Here is a 23,299-nt window from a genome sequence, read left to right as displayed (position 1 = left end):
TTTTTTTTTAATTGAAGTGTAGTTGATTTACAATATTGTATTAGTTTTAGGTTTACAACAGAGTGATTCAAAATTTTTATACATTATACTCCATTTAATGTTATTATAAAATATTAGCTATATTTCCTGTGCTGTACAATATATCCTTGTGGCATATTTATTTTATACATAGTAGTTTATGTCACTTAGTCCTCTATCCCTATCATGCCCCTACCTCATCCAACCTCCCCACTGGTAACCACTAGTTTGTTCTCTGTGAATCTGTTTCTGTTTCATTATATTCATTTGTTTGTTTTATTTTTTGACTCCACATGTAAGTGATAATATACAGTATTTGTCTTTCTCTGTCTGACTTATTTCACTAAGCATAATACCCTCTAGGCCCATTCATGTTGTCACAAATGGAAAGATTTCATTCTTTTTATGGCTGAGTAATATTCCATGGTATATATACACACCACATCTTCTTTATCCATTCATCTATTGAGTATCTACCATGCTTTTGATATCAATAGATTTGACTCTAAATGTGAAGGTCTTAATAAAAACACTGCTTAGAATGTAGTTATTTTTTGGTATTCTCTCAGAATAACTAAAATTACATTAAGGGAAAAAAGCGATACATAGTTCATCATATTTAATATCCTTAACACTGAATATATCCTTACTGAACATATAAGAATCATAGACTCCTAGAGCTAAATTTTTTTCACCCCTATTATGTACATTTAATTCTTTCTTATATGGTACAAATGTTAAGTATCTTTGTAACAATAGAGTGAGTAGGTATATATTTTCATCAAAAAGAAAAGATGACTTCTTAGCTTACTTTTTAGTTTTGAAATGTTAACAACAATAGAAAGATAAATACTCTGTACTCAGTGGTTTAACAAACTGTTGGGTTGAATCAGAAGGTGGAGACAGTTCTGTAAATGAGAGGATCTTTTCAATTTCATGGTTTTCAAGCCATTGAACATGGAGAATGAAGCAGGAATAAAGTAGCTTAGTTCTTCTATAGTAGTATTATGTAGGACAAAGTGAAAAAACAGCAGACCAATTAGATTGAACAACTTAAAATTTTGGGGAAGACAAAGGGAAGATAGTTTAATATAAAAAGCATTTTTTACATACTTTGAATTTTAAAATATTCAAATATTGCAAGATATAGAATAAGAAATTATATGGATACCTGTGACAATATCCTAATTGTAGATTACAGTTTATAACCTACACCAGCTAGAAAGTGCACTGGACTGAAAGTTTTAGACCTGGCTCCATCAGTAGATACATCATTTATTGGGTTTTATAATGTCTCCAGGCATCAAGTTCCTTATTTGTGAATAGAAAGAGTTGAAGATTTATTGTTTTCTACCAGTTTTTTTTTTCTGAAGAATATGCTTGAGTATTATGAAAATTCTCATTATTCACAGTGATTCACTTATAGCAGTTTATAGCACTGAATCTTTCTGGGCAGGAGTGTATTAGATATTTTTTAGGTATAATTTTAAGAAGAATATCCCAGTTCCTGATTTCATTTTGTCTGTTCATAGAGGTCTATTCTCTGTCTCTTCTCCTTCCCTCAACGTCCCCCTCACCCTCCACACATTCACACACTTGGAAAACACTGGGCTATGTAGAAATGATCTATACAGGCTCTTTCAATGCCAGGACTTTCTTGATAAATTCAGCAGTTGAAATGAATAAAGTGGAACAAAAAAATCCCACAAAACCAGGGAAAAGGAAATTGGCAGAATACTCATAGACATACCTGTGAAAATCTGAGAAGAATTTTAAGCTAAGGAAGAATATTTGAGGGAATTTTTTGATATCTAACACATGCAAGAATGCATAACCTCTATGGATAGGAGAACTTCATATAAAAAGAGCAACGATTAAGTGACACAAGGAAGAGAGTAAGATAAAACAAAAAGAGGACAAAGAAACTGAAAAATGTGAGGACTGTATTAGTTTTATATTCATGCTGTATAATTTCTGTATTTCAAAGTCTGATATAGGTTTTACTGGGCTGAAATCAAGGTATTGGCGGGGATGCATTCCTTTCTGGGGGCTCTGGGAGAGACTGTTTCCTTGCCTTTTCCAGCTTCTGGAGGCTGCCCACATTCTTTGATTTATGGCTCCCTTCCTCCGTCTTCGAAGCCAGCAACTTTGCATCTCTCTGACTATTCTTCTGTAGTCAAATACATTATGACCACAACTAGGAAAACTTAACAACATTTAAAGACTCAGCTGGATAATCCAGGAGATTCTTCATTTAATCACATCTGCAAAGTTCCTTTTGCAATGTAAGGTAACATATTCACAAGTTCTAAGAATTAGGACATGGACATCTTTGAGGAGGGACATTTCTGCCTATCACAATAACATATTAAAAGTTCATATTTAAGGCAGTAAAGAGCAGAACTGATGTTATGGTAGAAAATCTAATGTGTGGAGAATAGACTTGAAAAAATGTCCTAGCTGAAATACTGAATGCATGAAAAGAGAGAAAGATAAAGTCCATTATATGAACATTTGGAATTTCTGAAGGAGAGACTAGAAAATAGATACTTGTTCCTAAACAAGAGAACAGAACACTTGAAAAAAAATAATAAACAAAGGGATAACAGGAAATAAAAGTTTTATGAATTAAAAAATGACCAATGTATGCAGAAAGGATATTTCTTATATGAGATGTAACAACTCAGAGACACAATATCAAGATTTTTTTCAAATTATAATGATAAAGGAAAAAAATTTTGCATATGTATAGAAAGAGAGAGAAAAAACAGCATATTATTATCAGGAAACAAAAATTAAGCTGGTCTCAGACTTCTTTTCTGTAGTATTAAATACCAAATGACAACAGAGCAACATTTTTAGAGTTTAAAACAAAATTCCATGCAATCTGTCTTGTTCACACACAGCAACAGAAAACCACTCTTAAGTATATAAAGAACTCTAAACTACATACTTTTTGCTTTGGGGGGAAAAAGGACAATAATTTATAAGAAGCTGATACAATATAAATACAAAAGCGATGGTATATTAATAAACAAAACATGATATATCTCAGAGCCCTAGAATATAGAGGTGGCTTTAATAATTACATTAAGTCTAGTTAAAAATTCAAATTAACAAAAAAACTGCATGAGAAGATATATAACGTAAAAATTAATTCAGCAACAGCAATGTAAATTTAAATAAAACATTGTGATTTTCTGATTTTTTTATGCCAGAGATGAAACCTGGTAATTCAAGAGTATGAATAGATTAAAAAATAAACCATAGCTCAGCAAACTATGACCTGGAGCCCACCCACATCTGGCTTGTTTTTGTAGGACCCATGAACCAAGAATAGTTTTTATGTTTATAAATGGTTGAAAAAGATCAAAACAATGATATTTTGCAATGTGAAAATTATATGAAATTCCAACTTTATTGTTTATAATTAAAGTTTTATTGGAACACAGCTACACTCATTTGTTTACATATTGTCTATAGCTGCTTTTGTTTTAAAACAGCAGTGTTGAGTAATTGCAACAGAGATGTAAATGTGGTGCTCTCATAGCTTTGCATTGCTTCTCAGAGCACTACAAATCAGTGACAAAATTGAGTTATAACTTAATTTTGTCTCTTGACCTGCAGAGCCTAAAATATTTATGATCTGGCCCTTTACAGAAAAACTTTGCAACTCCTAACCTAAACTACATATATGGACTTTAGTGTGTAAGACTGAAACTTTCTTTTCAATTCACAGTACCCAGATTTACTCAGTTATTGCCCTTCAATGTTCTACTTACCCTAGCAACTCTTTGGTCTTATATGGACTTGGGTTAAAACCAAGAATCTATTATTATTTATATTTAATAATCCAAATTTTCTCTTTTTCATCTCTGTGCTTTAGAAACAAAATTCATGTAAAGATTTTAGAATATCACTTCCAAAGACAAAAATCAGTTAATACTGCAATACTGTAAGAAGAAAAACTGAATACTTTACTATTGTATGCCAAAATGTCCATGTGCTTATAGAGATAGATAAGCATGTACTACATTTAATAAGTAGGTTGTATGTCAATCATTTAATAATCAAAGATTTGTTCAGCAAGTATAGGTGAATTATTTCAGAAGAAGTGACATTGAAACAAGGTTTTGAAGGATATTTGTAAATTCAAGGTGGTTAAGGCTGGGGCTAAGGTAACATGGAGAACAAGATTTGTAAAGCCAGTAAGCTGTCAGTAGGGTCATGTGATTGGGAAATGTAAGAAATTCAGTAGCTGGAACAGAATTTGGAAAAAAAAAAAGTGGCTGCAGTTGAGGCAATAAGACCTGCTAGCCCAGGCCAAGAAGGCTATTATATGTCATGCAAAGCAATTCTCATCTTGTGGGCAATGAGGATCCATTTCAGATTTTTGAACTGTAGAGCAACATGATCAGATTAGTATTTAGAATAATTGTTCTTAAAATTTTCAAGTACAGCACTCCCTAAAATTCTTTAATGTTATGACTTATACCTTCATGAAGCAAAAGTTGCCTTGGGATATACCCATTTATGTTATATTTATAACAGTTTTTCCTCTGAGGGGGATATATAAACAATCCCCCAATTTCTTTTCTCTATTTTACAGATGTAAAGTCTATACCTCAGATAAATGATCTGAACACACTCTTCCTTGTAGAGGAAAGTGAGTGTGCTCTGTGATTAGACAGATTTGATTTCAAATCTCTACCCTTACCTTGTTAACTGCATGCTTGGAAAAGTCACCTAATCATTAGAAAACCAAGTTTTCCCAGTTGGGGTTAATTGTACTTATCCCACAGGAATATTATGAGAATTTCTGATAATGCACGTGACATGCTTAACAAAGTAAATGGAAACTGCTGATATTATTACTAATATTAATCATCATCATTATAAGGCTTCAATACCCATTATTCACATTTTCAAAACACAAAAGTTTTGAAAAATTATTTTTTTCCAAGTTTTCACAAACTCATTTCAGGCAAACCATCTTTGAAATGACAAGGTACTACTTATATAGTATTTATTTTTCTAGTCAGTGTCAACATTGATAAGATTTTGCTGTGAAGTATTGATGTGCTGCCCCTATACTCCTCTAAGAGTGTCATGTAATTATGGTAGATATGGGACATATTACCTTCCTATAGTTTCCAAAACACATCTCTCCCATTTTATTTTATTATTTATTTTATTATTTATTTATTTTTTATAATTAAAAAAATTTTTTTTAATTAAGAAAACATTTTAAAGTCTTTTAAAAAGACTTTAAAAATTCTTTAAAAAACCTGGACAATTCTTAAAGTCTTTATTGAATTTGTTACAATATTGCTTCTGTTTTACGTTTTGGTTTTTTGGCTGCGAGGCATGTGGGATCTTAGCTCCCTGACCAGGGATCGAACCCGCACCCCCTGCATTGGAAGGCGAAGTCTTAACCACTGGATCACCAGGGAAGTCCCTCAAACATTTTAGATAAGGACTACAGATCTATATTATTGTGATTCTTTTATTTTAATAAAAGCTTCATTGAGATATGATTCACAATCATAAAATTTATCATTTTAAAGTGTACAATTCAGTGGGTTTTAGCATATTCACAGAGGTGTGCAATCACTACTATCTAATTTTAGAATATTTTCGTCACCTCAGAAAGTACCCACTATCAGTCACTCCCCATCTGTTCAGCTCTCACCTTCACTGTTAATCAAACTTTTTCTGTCTCTATAGATTTTCTCATTCTGAACATTTAATATAAAGAGAACAATAGGAATGATGCATTAATTGGACTTTTGTGAATGGCTTCTTTCACTTAGCATAATGTTTTCAAAGTTCATCCATGTTGTACCATGTATCAATATTTCATTACTTTTTATGTTGAAATAATATTCAATTGTATGCTTATACCGCATTTTGTTTATCTATTTATCATGGATTTTTTTCACTTTCTGGCTATAAGGATAATGCTGCTATTTACATTTGTGTACACATTTTAATGTGAACATACACTTTTATTTCTCTCACATATATACCTGGGAGTGGAATTACTGGGTCACATGGCCATTCTGTTTAGTTTTTTTAGGAACAACCAAACTGTTTTCCAAAATGGCTGCACCATTTTGCTTTCCCACAAACAATGTATGAAGGTTCTAGTTTCTCCACATCCACAGCAACACTTCTTATTATCTGTCTTTTGGTATAGCCATCCTAGTGGGTATGATTTGAATTGTGATTTTGATTTGAATTTCCCTAATAACTGATGATACTGGGTATCTTTTCATGTGCTTATTGGCAATTTGTATTTATTCTTTGAGGAAATATCTATTCAAATCCCTTGCACATTTTAAAATTGTTATTTGTGTTTTTACTGTTGTAAGCGTTCTTCATATATTCTCTGTATATGACCCTTATCAGTTATACAATTTGCAAATATTTTCTTCCATTCTGTGGGTTGTCTTTTCATTTTCTTGATCATGTCTTTTGGAATACAAAAGTTGTATTATTCTGATGAAGTCCAATTTACCTATCTTTTATTTTGTTGCTTGTGCTTTTCATGTTGTTTCTAAGAAACTATTGCCTAACACAAGGTCATGAAGTTTTACTTCTGTGTTTTCTTCCAAGCATTTTATAATTTCAGCCTTTGCATTTAGGTCTATGACTTGGTTTGAGTTAATTTTTGTGTATGGTATAAAGTAGGAGTTCAACTTTATTCTTTTGCAGCATCATTTTTTTAAAAGACTATGCTTTCATATTGTGACTCTTGACCTGAATTATCCTCATTATTTTCAAATAGTCTAAAAATTGCAAGCTATTTTTTTATTGAAATACAGTTGGCCTACAATATTATATTAGTTTCAGGTGTACTGTATAGTGATTTGACATTTGCATACATTATGAAATGATCACCACAATAAGTCTAGTAACCATCTGTCCCCATACAAAAATATTATTGACTGTATTCCTTATGCTGTAAATTATTTATTGTATAACTGGAGTTTGTATCTCTTAATACCCTTCACCTATTTCACCCACCTCCCCACCTCTCTCCCTTCTAGTAACCACCCATTCGTTCTTTGCATCTATGAGTCTCTTTTCATTTTGTTTTGTTTGTTTTCTTAGATTCTACATGTAAGTGAGATCATGCAGTACTGGTCTTTTTCTACACCTGATTTATTTAACTTAGCATAATACCCTCTTGATTCTTTTGCATGTAGCTATCCAGTTTCCCCAACACCATTTATTGAAGAGGCTGTCTTTTCTTCATTACATATTCTTACCTCTTTTACCTCTTTTGTCATAGATTTATTGATTGTATAAGTGTGCATTTCTTTCTGGACTCTGTTCTGTTCCATTGATCTGTGTGTCTTTTTTTGTGCCAGTATCATATTGTTTTGATTACTGTAGCTTTGTAGTATAGTTTGAAATTAGGGAGGGTGATATCTCCAGGTTTGTTCTTCTTTCTCAAGATTGCTTTGACTATTCTGGGTCTTTTTGTGTTTCCATACAAACTTTAGAATTGCTTGTTCTCATTTGGTATAGAATCCTTTGGGATTTGATAGGAATTGCATTGACTCTGTTGATTGCCTTGAGTAGTATGGTCATTTCAACAATATTAATTATTTCAATCCATGAGCACAGTATATTTTTTTCAATTGTTTGTGTGGCTTCAATTTCTTTCATCAATGTCTTATAGTTTTCTGAGTACAGGACTTTTACCACCTTGGTTAGATTTATTTCTAGGTATTTTATTCTTTTAAATGCAATTATAAATGGGATTGTTTTCTTAATTTCTCTTTTTGATAGTTCATTGTTAGTGTATAGCTATGCAACAGTTTTTGTATATTAACTTTATTGAATTCATTGGTGAGTTCTAATAGTTTTGTGGTGGTGTCTTTAGGATTTTCTATGTATTTATATATGTATATAAATTATATAGTATATACATATTTTATATATATGTATATATATATTTTTATATATATATTCATGTCATCTGTAAACAGGGACAGTTTTACTTCCTCCTGTCCAATTTGGATTTCTTTTATTTCTTTTTCTTGTCTCATTGCTGTGGCTATGACTTCTGATACTAGGTTGAATAAAAGTGGCAAGAGTGGGCATCTTTATCTTGTTCCTGGTCTCAGAGTAAGTGCTTTCAGCTTTTCACCATTGAGTATAATATTGGCTATAGGTTTGTTATACATAGGCTTTATTATGTTGAGGTACATTCCCTCTATACCCATTTTGTTGAGAGTTTTTATCACAAACAGATGTTGAATTTTGTCAAAAGCTTTTTCTACATCTATTGAGATGATCTTTTTTTTTAAATTTGATAATGTATCACACTGATTGATTTGTGAGTATTGAATCATCTTGTGTCACTGCGATAAATCCCACTTGATCATGGTGTATGATTCTTTTAATGTATTTTTTGATTTGTTAATATTTTGTTGAGGATTTTTACATATAGGTTTATCAGTGGTGTTGGCCTGTAATTTTCATTTTTTGTGGTCTCTTTTTCTGGTTTTGGTATTCAGGGTGATGTTAGCCATGTAAGATGAGTTTGGAAGTGTTCCTTCCTCTTCAATTTTCCAAATAGTTTGAGGAGGATCGATGTTAACTCTTTAAATATTTGGTAGAATTCATCTATGAAGCCATCTGGGCCTGGACTTTGTTAAGAATATTTTTTATTACTGATTGAATTTGTTAATTAATGATTGAGTAAATTAATATTAATTTATTTATTAATGACTAAATTTCATTACTTGTAATTGGGCTCTTCATATTCGGTTGGCCAAAAAGTTCATTCGGGTTTTTCCATTACATCTTGCAGTAAAAGATGTATGTTTTCCCATATGTCTTACAGAAAAACCCAAATGAACTTTTTGGCCAACCCAATATTTTCTAAATTCTTCCTGATCAAGTCTTGGGAGATTGTACATTTCTAGAAATTTATTCATTTCTTCTAGGTTGGCACATATTTGGTTGTAGTAATCTCTTATGAGCCTTTGTATTTCTGTGGTGTCAGTTGTAACATCTCCTTTTTCATTTTATTTATTTGGGCCCTCTCTGTTTTCCTTGATGAGTCTATCTAATGGTTCATCCATTTCATTTATCTTTTCAAAAAATCAACTCTTAGTTTTATTGAGCTTTTCTCTATCTCCCTCTTTTTTTTTTTAAGTCTCTGTTTTATTTATGTCTGCTCTGATCTTTGTTATTTCTTTCCTTCTACTAACTTTGGATTTTGTTAGTTCTTTATTTTCTGTCACTTTAGGTGCAAGACCAGATGGTTTCTTTCAGATTTTTTTTTTGTTTCCTGAGGTAGGCTTGCATCACTGTCAACTTCCATCTTAGAACTACTTTTTCTGCATCCCACAGATTTTGGATTGCTATGTTTCCATTTTCGTTTGTCTTCAAGTATTTTTTTTACTTCATTTGATTTCCTCTATTACTGATTGGTCTTTTAAGTAGCGTATTGTTTAGCTTCCACCATGTTTGTGTTTTCTGTAGTATTTTTTTTTCTTGTAATTTATTTCTAGTCTCATAGCATTTTGATGGAAAAAAGATGCTTGGTATGATTTTAATCTTCTTAAATTTATGAAGACTTATTTTGTGGCCTAGGATGTGATCTATTATGGAGAATGACCCAAGTGCACTTGAAAAAAAATGTGTATTCTGCTGTTTGGGGATGGAATATTTTATATGTATCTATTAATTTCATCTGCTCTAATGTGTCATTTAAGGCCAGTGTTTTTTTTACTAATTTTCTGTCTGACTGATCTGTCCTTTGATATAAGTGGGGTGTTAAAGTCTTCTACTACTGTATTACTGTTTCACCGTTCATAGTGGTTAATATTTGCTTTATTTATTTAGGTGCTCCCATATTTGGTGCATTTATATTTACAATTGTTATATCTTCTTGTTGGGTTGATCCCATTATCATTATGTCATATCATACTTTGTTTCTTTTTATAGTTTTTGTTTTAAAATATATTTTATATGTCAGTGCTACCTCAGTCTTTTTTGTTTCAATTTTCATAGAGTACTTTTTTTCATTTCCTTACTTTCAGTCTTTGTGTGTCTTTAGAACTGTAATGACTCTCGTAGAAAGCATATGTATGAATCTTATTTTTTTAATCCATTCAGCCACTCTGTGTCTTTTGATTGGAGCATTAAGTCCATTTAAATTTAAAGTAATTCTTGATATGCATGTACTTATTGTCATTTTGTTAATTGTTTTTGGGTTGTTTCTATAGTTTTTTTTTCTCCTTTCTTCTTTTGCTTCCCTGTTGATTTGATGGCTATCTTAGTGTTATGTTTAGATTCCTTTCTCTTTTTTTGTGTCTGTATCTATTTTAGGTTTTTGATTTGTGGTTACCCTGTGGTTCATATATAACAACCTATATACATATATATATATATATACACATATGTATTGTGTATGTGTGTGTATGTGTGTGATTATTTTAAGTTGATGATCTCTTAAGTTTGAAGGCATTCTAACCTCCTTATATTTTTACTCCCCCACCACCACGTTTAATGTTTTTGATATTATATTTTTGTTTTTGTGTCCCTTAACTATTTATTGTGTTTATAGATGATTTTACTACTATTGTCTTTTAATCTTCCTACTTTATAAGTGGTTGATTTACTGTATGTTTGCCTTTATCAGTGAGATTTTTTTCCTTTCATAAGTTTCATATTTCTAGTTGTGGCCTTTTCTTTTCTGATTAAAGGAGTCCCTTTAATATATCTTTTAGACCTGGTTTGCTAGTGCTGAAGTCTTTTAGCTTTTGCTTGTCTGTAAAACTTTTTATCTCTCTATGAAATCCAAATGAAAGCCATGCCAGGTAGAGTATTTTTGGTTGTAGGTTTTTCCCTTTCATCATTTTAAATATATTGTGCCAGTACCTTCTTGCCTTTAGAGTTTCTGTTAAAAGTCAGCTGATAGCCTTATGGGAGTTCCCTTATACATAACTTGCTGCTTTTAACTTGCTGCTTTTAATATCCTCTGTTATCATTAATTTTTGCTCTTTTATTTATAAAGTGTCTTGGCATGAACGTTCTTGTGTTCATCTTGTTTTGGAATCTCTGTGCTTCCTGGACTTGGACGTCTGCTTCCTTCCCCAAGTTAGGGACTTTTCAGCTATTATTTCTTTAAATAGGTTATCTGCTCTTTCTTCTCTTTATTCTGTGACTCCTATAATGTGAATGTCAGTTTGCTTGATGTTGTCCAAGAGATCTGTTAGACTATCCTAATTTTAAAAAATTCTTTTTTTTTTTTTTCTGTTCAGCTTGGGTAATTTCCAGTAGTCCATCTTCCAGATTGCTGATCTGTTCCTCTGTATCTAATCTACTACTGATTTCTTCTAGTAATTTTTTTTATTGCAGTTATTGTAATCTTTGCTCTCTTTGTTTCTGTTTTATATTTTCTAGCTCTTTGTTGAACTTCTCACTGTGTTCATCCATTCTCCTGCATTTGGTGAGCATCTTTATAATCATTACCTTGAACTCTTTATTGGGTAGATTACTTATTTAGGGTAGATTACCTTGTTTAGGTCTTTTTCTGAGATTTGACTTGTTCCTTCATTTGGGACATATTTCTCTGTTGCCTCATTTTTCCCAGTTCTCTGTGTTTATTTCTACATGTTAGATCAGTCAATTATGTTTCTTCTTCTCCGAGAAGTGGCCTTATGTAAGAGATATCCTATGTAGCCCAGCATCATGTTCCCTTCTGGTCACCAGAACTATATGTCTTAGGGGTGTCCCATACATGGGCTGCATGTGCCCTCTGTTGTGGCAGGGCTGACTACCATGGTCGTGCTGGTAGGTGAGGCTGGCCCCAACCCGGTTGGCTGTGAAGCCACATGTTGTGTGGTAGCTGCAGGCCTGCTAGGGGATGGAATGAGCCCCCCATGCAGTTGGTTGTACAGCCTGGGGGAAATAGGACTGCTGCTCGCCTGCTGGTGTGTGGGGCTGAGTCCTAGCATGGCTGTTTGCCTGGTCCAGGTGGGCACTGAGCTGGCACTGGCCTGCTAGAGAGCATGGCCAAGTCTCTGGGCGGCTGTCCACACAGTCCAGGGAGGCATGGGTCTGTTGCTATCCCACTGATGGCTTGAGGGAGGATTCCAAAATGGGGATTGACAATGCTGGTGGTATTGCTGTAGAATGAGCTCCCAGAAATGGTTGTTGCCAACTTCTCCATCCCCATGGGGAGTCCCAGTTACCTCCTGCCTCTCTGGGAGGCTCTCCAAGATCAGCAAGTGGGTCTGACCCAGGTTCCTCTCAGACTACTGCTTCTGTGATGGGATTCAGAACATGTGAAGTTTTGTACATATCCTTTGAGAGCAGAAAATTTGTTTCCTATAGGTGTCTGGCTCTCCCAAACATAGGACCTGCTGGTTTTCAAAGCCAGACATTCTGAGGATTTGTCTTCCTGGTGCAGGACCCCTAGGCTGGGGAGCTTAGTGTGGGGCTCAGGCCTCTTATTCCTTGGGGAGGAACTCTAAGATTTTGATATTCTTTTCATTTATGGTTTGACAACCTGAGGCAGTGTGCTCTGACTATACCACATCTCTGCCTCTCCTATTCACCTTCTTGTGGTCCCTTCTTTATATGTTTAGTTGTGAAAAATCCTATATGCTAGTCTTCATGTTGTTCTAACGGAGGATTGCTCTGTAAGTAGTTGTAATTTTGGTGTGTCCGTTGAACTCCAGGTGAGTTCATGGTCTTCCTACTCCACCATCTTGGCCACCTCTGCAAGCTATTTTTAAAGATATAATTATGATTAGTAAAACTTGTATTCTCAAATACTTTGAGTTAAATTTGGTGTTGATTATTATTGTTAGACAGCAGTTTGGAACCACTTAAATTTGATACTCTTATCTATGTGAGAGCAATTGTGGCATAAAGGTAGAGATAAGTTCAGTGCCTGGCACATAATAAGTATTTAATAAATATTCATTGAACAAAAATGAATAAACCATACATTATTTGAATATTTTCCTTGTTGCTTTTTAATTGGCATTTGGTTTAGAAAGTAACATGTACTTAACAATTATGGTTGAATGAATATATTTATAGGTCAACTCTACAAATTGCAATAACAGAAAATAAATTCAAATTAGTCTCTACATTCATATTTAAGTCTAAAATATAGTGGAAACATCTCTTACTACTTTTCAGATAATCACGGTACAATGAATCATTCTTCAAGTGTGATCTGCAGAAATAATGTTGCTGTTTATTACAGTGGAAGGGGGTCTTTACTTAAATAAATTTGGACACATTGGGTCAAGTAAATTTAAATAGGCTTTCCTATTACAGGACTTCTCAGAGCTTTTTTATAAAAGTGTACCTTGTGTAAAGGGGAAATAGTATGCAATGTTTTTCAAGTATACCTGGCCATAGGAACTTAATTTGAATGAACATATAACAGAGTTAGCAAACCACAAACCACAACTTGGAAAATGCTACCACAGTGATTTTATTTTGTGGATGTTAAGGAACTGGACATCATCCATTTAATATTTCCATATACTCTGTTTTGAATTCCAGTAAGAAAAAGCAACCAAGAGTATTATTATTGGTATGTGGAGTTGAATTTGCCAGGAATGCGAGCACAGCTTCCTCAATAAACATCTTGCCTTTGGAAACATCTTACCCCTTGACATCTCTCCAGAGTTAAGACTTGGCAGCCTCAAGGACACAACACAAGGTGTGTTTATTTGATTTAACATTTGGCAAAAGGTGTTTTGACTTGTGGTTTGTTTTCTTTCACTTTGTTTTTCTTGTTTTGGTTTGTTTGTTTTTGGCAATGAACTTGAGTTTGGAATTAGTTCTTTTTTATGGAGGCAGGATTACAATGGGGAAATGTTTTTACTTGGATTTATTTTATGATTTTGGGTAAATTCAAGAAAATGAAGCAAGATCCATAAAACTATAAATTTTTATCTGATTAATTTGTTAAATCATTTAGTATTATTGTCTATGAGAATTTGTTGCCACATTAAATATTTGATCTCTCTTGATGTTTGATACACTATGATACTTTGATACATAACTATATGTTGATAATTATATATTGGTTAAAATCAATGTCCCTGCATAGTAAGTAATGAACAAATTAAGATCATCATAAAATATCTATTATTCAACATTATTTTAAATCTTTCTTGATTAATTGGTACATCTATATCTCACATGTTTTGTGGAGAGAGGAAATATGTTATAAAATGGAAGAAAATGGGCCCCCATTATATCTGTGACCCTATCTTCTACTCTCTTCTTCCACCCCTCATTCTAATTAGAACTCTTTAATAGCTGCCTATGTCACTCAAGACAAAAGCTAAAGCTTTGAAACTGGCCTGTATGTGTCTGAAAGACCTGGCTCCTTGTTACCTCTCTAATCTCATCCCTAACTACTCACTTGCTCAGCCATACTGTCTCCCTTGTTGTTATTTGAACATGACAGGCGTGTTCCCATCTCAGGGTTTTTCCATTATTTTCTCTACTGAATTGCTTTCTTCCTGATATCTGCATGACCCATTTATTTACTTTCTTTTGGGTTGTTATTAAAAGGTCATTTTCTAAATGAGGTCTTACGTGGTCACCATCCAAAATATCCCTGCTCTGTGTTTTCTACTTAGCATTTATCTTATCTAATAAACTATGTATTTTATACTTATTTGTCTTGCTTACTGTCATTATCATTTGCAAGAATATTAGTTATTCCTATGAGGGCAAGGGGTTTTGTTTGCTCTGGTTTTATTCTAGTCACCAGAGTAGTCCCTGGCCTTTGATGAGTGAATGAATGAATGCTTAATTTAGCAAATATTTTTTAAGGACTTACCATGAACAGTGCTAGTTGGTGAGGATAAGGAATGAAATACACAGTTCCTGCCCTCAGAAGTACACTTTGAAGGGAGGTAGAAATTGCAGCAGTATGAATAGAACATTATCATTATTGGGGAAGCAACATTTAATCAGACTGTGTTGGGCTCATGAAAGTCATCCTGAAAAATGTAACCCTTTGAATCACTCAAATAGCCTAGGTTATGCTGTAGGAACAAAGAAGCCCAAAGCTCAGTATCTTTCGTTTTTTAATTTTTATTTTCTATTGGAGCATAGTTGATTAATAATGTTGTGTTAGTTTCAGGTGTACAGCAAAGTGCTTCAGTTATACATGTACATGTATCTATTCTTTTTCAAATTCTTTTCCCATTTAGGTTATTACAGAATACTGAGCAGAGTTCCCTTCCACTATACAGTAGGTCCTTGTTGGTTATCTATTTTTACTATAGCAGTGTACACATCAATCCCATTCTCCCAATCTTTTTTTTTTCTTTTTTTTTTGCTGTACGTGGGCCTCTCACTGTTGTGGCCTCTTCCGTTGTGGAGCACAGGCTCCGGACGTGCAGGCTCAGCGGCCATGGCTCATGGGCCTAGCTGCTCCGCGGCATGTGGGATCTTCCTGGACCGGGGCACGAACCCGTGTCCCCTGCATCGGCAGGCGGACTCTCAACCACTGCGCCACCAGGGAAGCCCCTCTCCCAATCTTAACACAATAAATATTTATTTCTCACACAGACTGCATATCCAAATTAGATTGGTAGGGACTCACAGTGACCAAAGACATTGAAGACTTCATCTGAATGTACTTCCATGATCACTGCAGAAGTGAGAAGAAAGAGTGGCTAGTTATGCACTGGCATATAGAGTTTCACTGGTCAAAGCAAATTGCTTTATTTCAAATGGGGGACTGTGAAGTACAATACTGGCCTCTACACAAAGGGAAAGGAAAATTGGAAGATATGTGAACAGAATTAATGACTACCATGCCTTTCTACTGTTTTAAAGGAGTATAAGATACCCAAGTAAAGAAGTATTTGAAAGCATTTTCAGAGAAAAGAAGGGCATGGGCAAAGCCAGCAAGCTGTTACATATTATGATCATTTCAGAAAACTACATGTAGTTAAAAGTAGTTGGGGCATAGTGCATGCATGGGATAAAGACAGATAAAGAGATTAGTGGGAAAACAGGGTTTAGATTATAACACACTATGGAATTAGAACTCTATCCTAAAGGACTTAGGGAGCATTGAATGATATAATATACCTCAGAAGAATTTCTTGATTAAATTTAATTTGTGAGAGATTATTTCTATTTTTTGTATTGAAGTATAGTTGATTTACAATGTGTTAGTTTCAGGTGTACAGCAAAGTGATTATATATATATGTATATATACATATATATATGTGTGTGTGTATATATATATATATATATATATATATATATATATATATATATACTTTTTCAGATTTTTTCCATTAAAGATTATAACAAGATATTAATATAGTTCCCTGTGCTATACAGTAGGTCCTTGTTGTTTATTTTATATATAGTAGTATATATATGTAGTAGTATAATATATGTTAATCCCATATTTGTATCATTTTTATTAGATTCCACATGTAAGTGATATCATATGATATTTGTCTTTCTCTGTCTGACTTGCTTCACTTAGTATGGTAATCTCTAGTTCCGTCCATGTTGCTACAAATGACATTATTTCATTCTTTTTATGTCTAAGTATTATTCCATTGTATATGTATACTACATCTTCTTTATCTATTCATGTGTCGATGGACATTTAGGTTGCTTCCATGTCTTGGCTATTGTAAATAGTGCTGCTATGAACATTGGGGTGCAGGTATCTTTTTGAATTAGAGTTTTCATGTGAGATATTATTCTGGAATCAGTGTGGGGGATGGCTTTGAGGGGAGGAAAAACTGGAGACAGTAAGACCAACTATGATACTAATGCAGTGATGCTGGTGAGACCCTGGATAAAGACAATGACAGAGGAGATGAAAAGGAGGGGAACAAAAGGTAAAAAGGCAGGAAAGTGTTTATGGGGTGGACTCCAGGACACAGAGGAAGTAGGATACTTCTTACACTGGCAGTGTTTGTGCCTGAGCATGTGTATGTGGATTTTTGTTTAGTGTGTGTGTAAATGTGTATGTTGGTGTGTGTGAGAGAGTGAGAGTAAGCTTGCAAAGTCAGTTGGCATTACCTGAAGATCTATGTTTTCTTTGTGATTTGGTAAACAAGCTCATGTGCCCAGACTGAAAGGAAGATGGGTTTCAGGAGAGCCCTGCAAGCTGGAATGGCTACTGAGTCAAATGGGAGATGGGATCACCTTGGGGCTGAGAAGTTGCTGGGTAGTGTTCTGTACTTGTAAAATATCAGATTACACATTTTACAGCAAAAACTGCTTTGAGAAGTTCAGTGGCTTTTTTCTTTAAATTGTTTAGAGTTCAGCAATAATTTGAAAATAAACATTTTAAATGAATTTGTGTATGCTATTTCCATTAGAGGGGTCCATGATATATAACCTATTCCCTGCTCCCAAATTTTGGTTAATGTGATAATGAAGACCCAATCATTTTATAATAGAGGAAACTTTTCTAAAATGAGTGAGGTAGTTATCCAGTGCTTTTATAAAATCATTTTTTATGATAGACTTAAATAAAATACTATAATGTTATAGTGAAGTTTAATTTTCAAAAAGAAAGTAAAGAAGTGATTAGAATACTTATATTTTTCTTAAAGTTTTTTGGAAGACATTGGAATGTACTATAATTTAAAGATATTCTGAAATTGTATTTCTTGTTTGCCATTGTATGTTAGACCCATGGTCATTTTAAATATTTGGGCTGCTAACTTTATTACTGCAAATTCAAGTTTGGTCATTGACAGAACCAGTTTTATCTAATGTCAGACTACTGCTCTAGTAGAAAGAACCATACCGACCTGCCCAATTCACGTGGTGGATATATGAGAGAAATTGTGACATATCGACTTAGAAATAACATCAAAAGTTTACAACTCCTGAACTCCTGATAAGAGAATATCAAAGAAGTCATGGAAGTGTTGAACTGAGAAGATTCTTTTCTTAGACTGGAGAATAATTGGAGATTTCTGATAAAGATAAGAGATTCATTTGTTAGTTTAAAAAATGGGGGCTAATGTTTAAGATGTTTGTTGTTGTTCAGAAGCCTTCCATTTTAGAAAGTATTTTTGCATACTGATTATGTACATATACTGTAAACATATAAGTGATAATCTATTTATTCAAAGTTTTCAACACACTAACAAGAAGACAACATATGTAATTTGGCATTTTAAAAGTTATCCAGAGATACTTTTGCTGAAACCACTTAGCTGATGATAGAAGATGGTTAGGAGACCAAATAATAGCAGAAAGGGTACAATTTATATGTAATTAAGTTACACATAAGATACATATTATGAGACAATTCTTTTATTTTTGTATCTCATTGACTTTTTAAATGAATGTGAGGTCATCAAGTTCAGGTTATTATTATTATTATTTTGTCTAAAAAAACCTATTTGGACTGTATGGTGCCTCAACAGTGAGTAACTGATTAAGCCAGAATGATGTAATGATACTAACAACATTTATTGAGCACTTACTATGTGAGAAGCACCATGTCAAGTACTTTAAGTGAACTAGCTATTTAATTTAATGCTTACAGCAGCCACATGGGATAGGAATTCTTACTATACTGATTTAAAAAAATGATAAATGAGCTTAGCTTCGTAAACAACTAAAAAGTAACAGAACCAGAAAGGAAACGAGTTAAAGCAGGGAAGAGTTAACCCATACTTTATCAGGCTCATAATCTTATAAAAGATAGAGAACTTATAGTAATATTTTAAAACTCAAAGCATTTTTAAATTAAGTTTATAATAATTAAGCATAAAATGTGGATGTTTTAAGTTAACGTAACAGTCTTCTGAAAAATATCTACTCAAAAATATACTGAGTGTCTACTATGTCCACAGTGTTCTAATTGTTTGAGATTATTTAGTGTACAAACAATTGTGGTACTACATTCTAGTGGAGGGAAGTGAGAAAATAAGCAATAGACTAAATATAATATGAAAAGAGCTTTTTAACACTTTAAAAGTAATAGTTGATAGGTCTAAGGTAAAAATAACTTTTCTGTTGTAACACTGATCATCTAATTGTTCCTATTTTATATGCCTACATCAAATCATGAAAAAGGTGAAATATTGATTGCTATAATATGGTTATTTATTTTAAATATTATTGACCATTACTTTGAAGAAATCTCTCCCTTTCCTCCCTCCTTACACACTGAAGATGCAGCATTCCAAGAAAACAATTAAATGTCATTTGTAAAATAACTTTATTTTATATAATTACAGAACTAAATGCTCCATGGCTTAAACAGAATGAAAGTGAAAAGTCTTAGGACATATTTTTCCTATGAAGGACACATTTAAGTGCATTTTAGCACCAAAATAACTGCAGATGCTCATGATTAAAGGTTCAGTCGTCGTCTTTTTGTTTGCAATATATAGGGTATGTTTATGTGTGTATGAGAAAAAGAGGAAGGGAAAGAATAAACATGAGAATGAGAATGAATAATGCCAAAGCTCCCTAGGTGCTTTTGTTTTAGTAGCTTCTCAGAATTCTACCTCTATAATTCAGGGAGTTGACTAAACATTTACATATATTGTTAAAGTAAAGGATGCCATTTACTCTGTTCTATGTTTCTTCTATTTTCTCTCAAGTGGTCTCAGTATTACTGTACTGGATATTCTTTTATGTAGCTGTCTCTAGTATACCACTCTGTAACTACTTGGTAGACCACCTTACATCTATTCTTTGTTGTGTATGCTTTAAGGAGTTAAAAAATGGATATAGTTATGAACTTCATTATTAAAGTAATAATGATGTGGTACAGTGAAAAATTAAAATGTTCTATCACAAGGTCATTAACAAAGAATGAAAAATAATTAAGGGCAAAAGATGAAAAAAGGTTTTAAGATAAAATCAAAACTCAAGTATGAAAAGACCACTGTGTTGAGAGAAGCATAGGAAAGATTTTTGCAGAGGATATAATCTGTATTAAGAGTCCAGTTCTGTTAGGAACTAGACTTTTGTACTGAATGAGATAACATGAAAGTCTTTGGAACAGGCTGTAAAAAAGTTTTGGAAAAAGTAAAGGTAACAAAAGTGACAAAAATGTAGTTAAAAAATAAGCAGTAAGGAATATGATTCATTAGGGAGAATTTTGGACCAACCAGAGATTATGATTGTGGCCAATAATGTGAAAAATTTGGAAAACTATATTTTTCTTTATTAATTGCTTCATCAGTTTATTCATACACTAAGAGTTGTTTACTTTCATAAAATTCCATTTTCTGATCTGAGCTAAACAAGGCAAGTTTAAAGGCAGGGGCTCAGAACAGTTCACAGCCTTTTCACTACATTCATTTCTAAATGCCTTATTTGAAAGAGAATGCCCTGGTTTATGATTTTCATATCTTTTTCCCTTTTAGAAAGAGGCAGATGGTATGAAAACTGGACTCCCTTATTTAAAGGGAATGTTGATATTTATAACCAAGCTTATCTCCAGCAAGATTTGTTTTTTGCAGCTGTTCCAGGTTGAAAAACATATTATATTAAAGCCCTGGCTTGTTTTTCTTTCCATATTTTGGGGGGGGGGATCTTCAGAATGTGAAAAAGTGATGTTTGATTTTAAACATGAATGCAATGTAAACTGTGATTTTTTGCTTCTATATGTGAATTTTCTGTTTGTATGCTGTGATGATATTACTCTTTTTGTTTCACTGATCTATTTCCTAGATACATCACACTTGAGAAATAATTTACTCATCTTTTTCCTATCATCAAAGTATTCTAGGAAGTGTAGTAGGTTTTCACTGAGTTAGCCTTTATTATTAAACAAACTATTTTCTAACTGTCCATTTTGATATGTTAGTCATTTTTTTTCTGCCCACAGTGAGTATATCTTTCACTGGGAAATCAACTTTTTCTGTTCTTTTTTTAGTTATATTATTTTTTGTAAGATATGTTTTTCTTTCTTATTTTCTATTCTTTGTTTCTATTTTCAATTATAAATGCTGCTATTTTTCTCTGAACATATTTTAGAAACTTTCTTTTATAATTTAATAGAAAATTAATTATATTTTATACTCTATACTTAATACATGGAACTATCTTTTTGGGCATATGATGACACTAGAATGAATATCTAAGCTTATAAACACACATAATCTTTGTTCATATGTGTTCTTATTATGTACACACATGTACAAAATTTTCCATAAAGAAGGATATTTTATCAATAGATATATTGATTTATTGTGAATAAATATGATTATTGATTTAAGTGGACATAACTTACACAGCTTGCTTGTCAAGTTAAAGCAAACCCCACTATTTTCATAAAGATTACCTTCTTGAATATGAAATATTATGCAAATTATGATTATGTCAGGCATATATTTTTCCTTTTTAATAATTAAAGCTGAAACTTTTATTTAAAAGTTTTTAGTGTTTATCAGCACTCACAATTAAACTATTTAATTTAATATCATGAAAGCCAGCATATTGCTTAAATTTACAAAACCCTAACCATTATTAGTAGTAAACAGTTTATTTCCAGAGAGTTTCTGGCTGTTTTCTGAATAAACCCTTTAAACTTCAATCTTTGATTCATAAAATAATCTCTCTCTTTAATCACATAGAACATGAATAACTTTAGTAGATTTTATCAGTTCAGTTTATTCCACACCTCCGTTTATTCTTTATAATGATAATCACAGTTAAAAATGTTAAGTGAAGAATATGTGAACTCTTTGTTGGTGTGTCACCTCTCTTCCTATCTTTTTGTAAGGAATGCTTTTCACTCTAGTATGTTGGTTCATTGTACAAATGCCATTTTTTCCTTGCATGAGTGTTTACCTAATGTGGGTTTAGTAAAAATTTAAATGGAATTCTCAAAATAAACAAATTGACTTGAAACACTTAGTGAAAGCTGCCAGCATTCTATTATTCTATACTCTCACCATGTAACAAAGCAAGTGATTCTACAAAAGGTATGAAACTGCAAACAAAAGTCTTTCACCTTATTATTCCTGGTTTTATTATTATTGCTGCATGTTCCCAATGGATACTGTATGAGTGAGCATTTAAGGATCCTGTGACCTGGGGTTGTCTATATTCATTTTCTACTTCTTTAGCCAGGAGATCCAAAGTATATATTTCTCAAATTCTTTGAAAATAATAAAAATAATAAAGATAAAAGGGTGTTCTTTCAATCAGTTCCTTATACATCTAAATCTCACATAAGTTCAAATACAAAGAGCTAGGGCAGAAATAAAATACATTCTTTTATTATATGATATGGCTGAAGGAGACATTGTGTTTAGTCATTTAGAAGTAATAGTGTATTAAAAAAGTGAAATAAAATATATTTATAAACTATATTAAAATAATTGAAATTTTAATTCAGAAAGGATTTATGTGTTTCCCAGGCTTGCAGCCTTTCATTTTGAACATCAGTGATCATTATTCTATTAGTTCATGGGGAAAATAGCAAACTGCTCACAATAATCACCCTCTTTTTTTGAAATACCCTTCTAGAGGACCTGATTCCAAGGTAAAATGTTAGCTTATGTGAAGAAGGATTTAATTAACACTTGAAAATTGACCAGTGGGAGAGAGAGAAAACTTGTAGAGTAGTAATGCCATTTTATAGTGAATAAAAATTGATTCTAAATATAATGACACTTTAATTTCTTAATAAGAATGTAGTTTAGGAAGGATCTAACAAGCGTTACACATTCTTTTATCTTTAAAAATAATTACTGGGAATTCCCTGGTGGTCCAATGGTTAGGACTTGGCATTTTTACTGTGGGGACCAGGTTCAACCACCAGTTGGGGAACTAAGATCCTGTAAGCTGTGTGGCACAGCCATAAAAACAAAAAACAAACAAACAATAAATAAAATAATAATTACTAATAATAACCAACATGGCTATGTTTAACTGATTCAATAAACTAGATATTAGATAATTAATTTCCAGGTATGTATTAGTTTTCTATTGATGCATAACAAATTACCATAAACTTAGTAGCTTGCAACAACAACCATTTATTAGCTCATAATTTTGTGGGTCAGAAGTCCAGCATGGCCTGAATGGATTTTTTGCTCAGGGTCTTACAAACCTGAAATCAAATGCCAACAAGGCTGTTCAAGGCTCTGTGAAAGAATCCACTTCTAACCTCTTATATGTTCTTGGCAGGATTTAGTTTCTTCTGGTTGTAGGACTGAAGTCCTCATTTCCTTCTCAGCTAACTGATCTATTTCAGGCCAGCCTTATGTTTTGCCACATAGCCCCTTCCATCAATGGAGAAATTCT

At 32.8% G+C, this 23,299-nt stretch overlaps 1 protein-coding gene across 5 annotated transcripts in view; it reads left to right on the top strand.

Annotated features, from left to right (window-relative positions):
- TRIQK (triple QxxK/R motif containing) overlaps nt 1–23,299 on the top strand; it is a 91,279-nt gene that overhangs the window by 3,277 nt on the left and 64,703 nt on the right. For 4 of the 5 annotated variants that reach the window (XM_081259032.1, XM_081259028.1, XM_081259030.1 and 1 more), the window contains one exon: nt 13,570–13,729. The gene's annotated coding sequence lies outside the window, so the exon portion shown is untranslated. Of the gene's footprint in view, nt 1–11,448; nt 11,495–13,569; nt 13,730–23,299 lie in introns of all 5 variants that reach the window. The other variant, XM_081259029.1, reaches the window with a different exon arrangement.

Source organism: Mesoplodon bidens, assembly GCF_964165515.1.
Source record: "Mesoplodon bidens genome assembly, chromosome: 16".
In the NCBI taxonomy this organism is placed as follows: domain Eukaryota; kingdom Metazoa; phylum Chordata; class Mammalia; order Artiodactyla; family Ziphiidae; genus Mesoplodon; species Mesoplodon bidens.
This window is presented reverse-complemented; position numbering and strand designations above follow the sequence as displayed.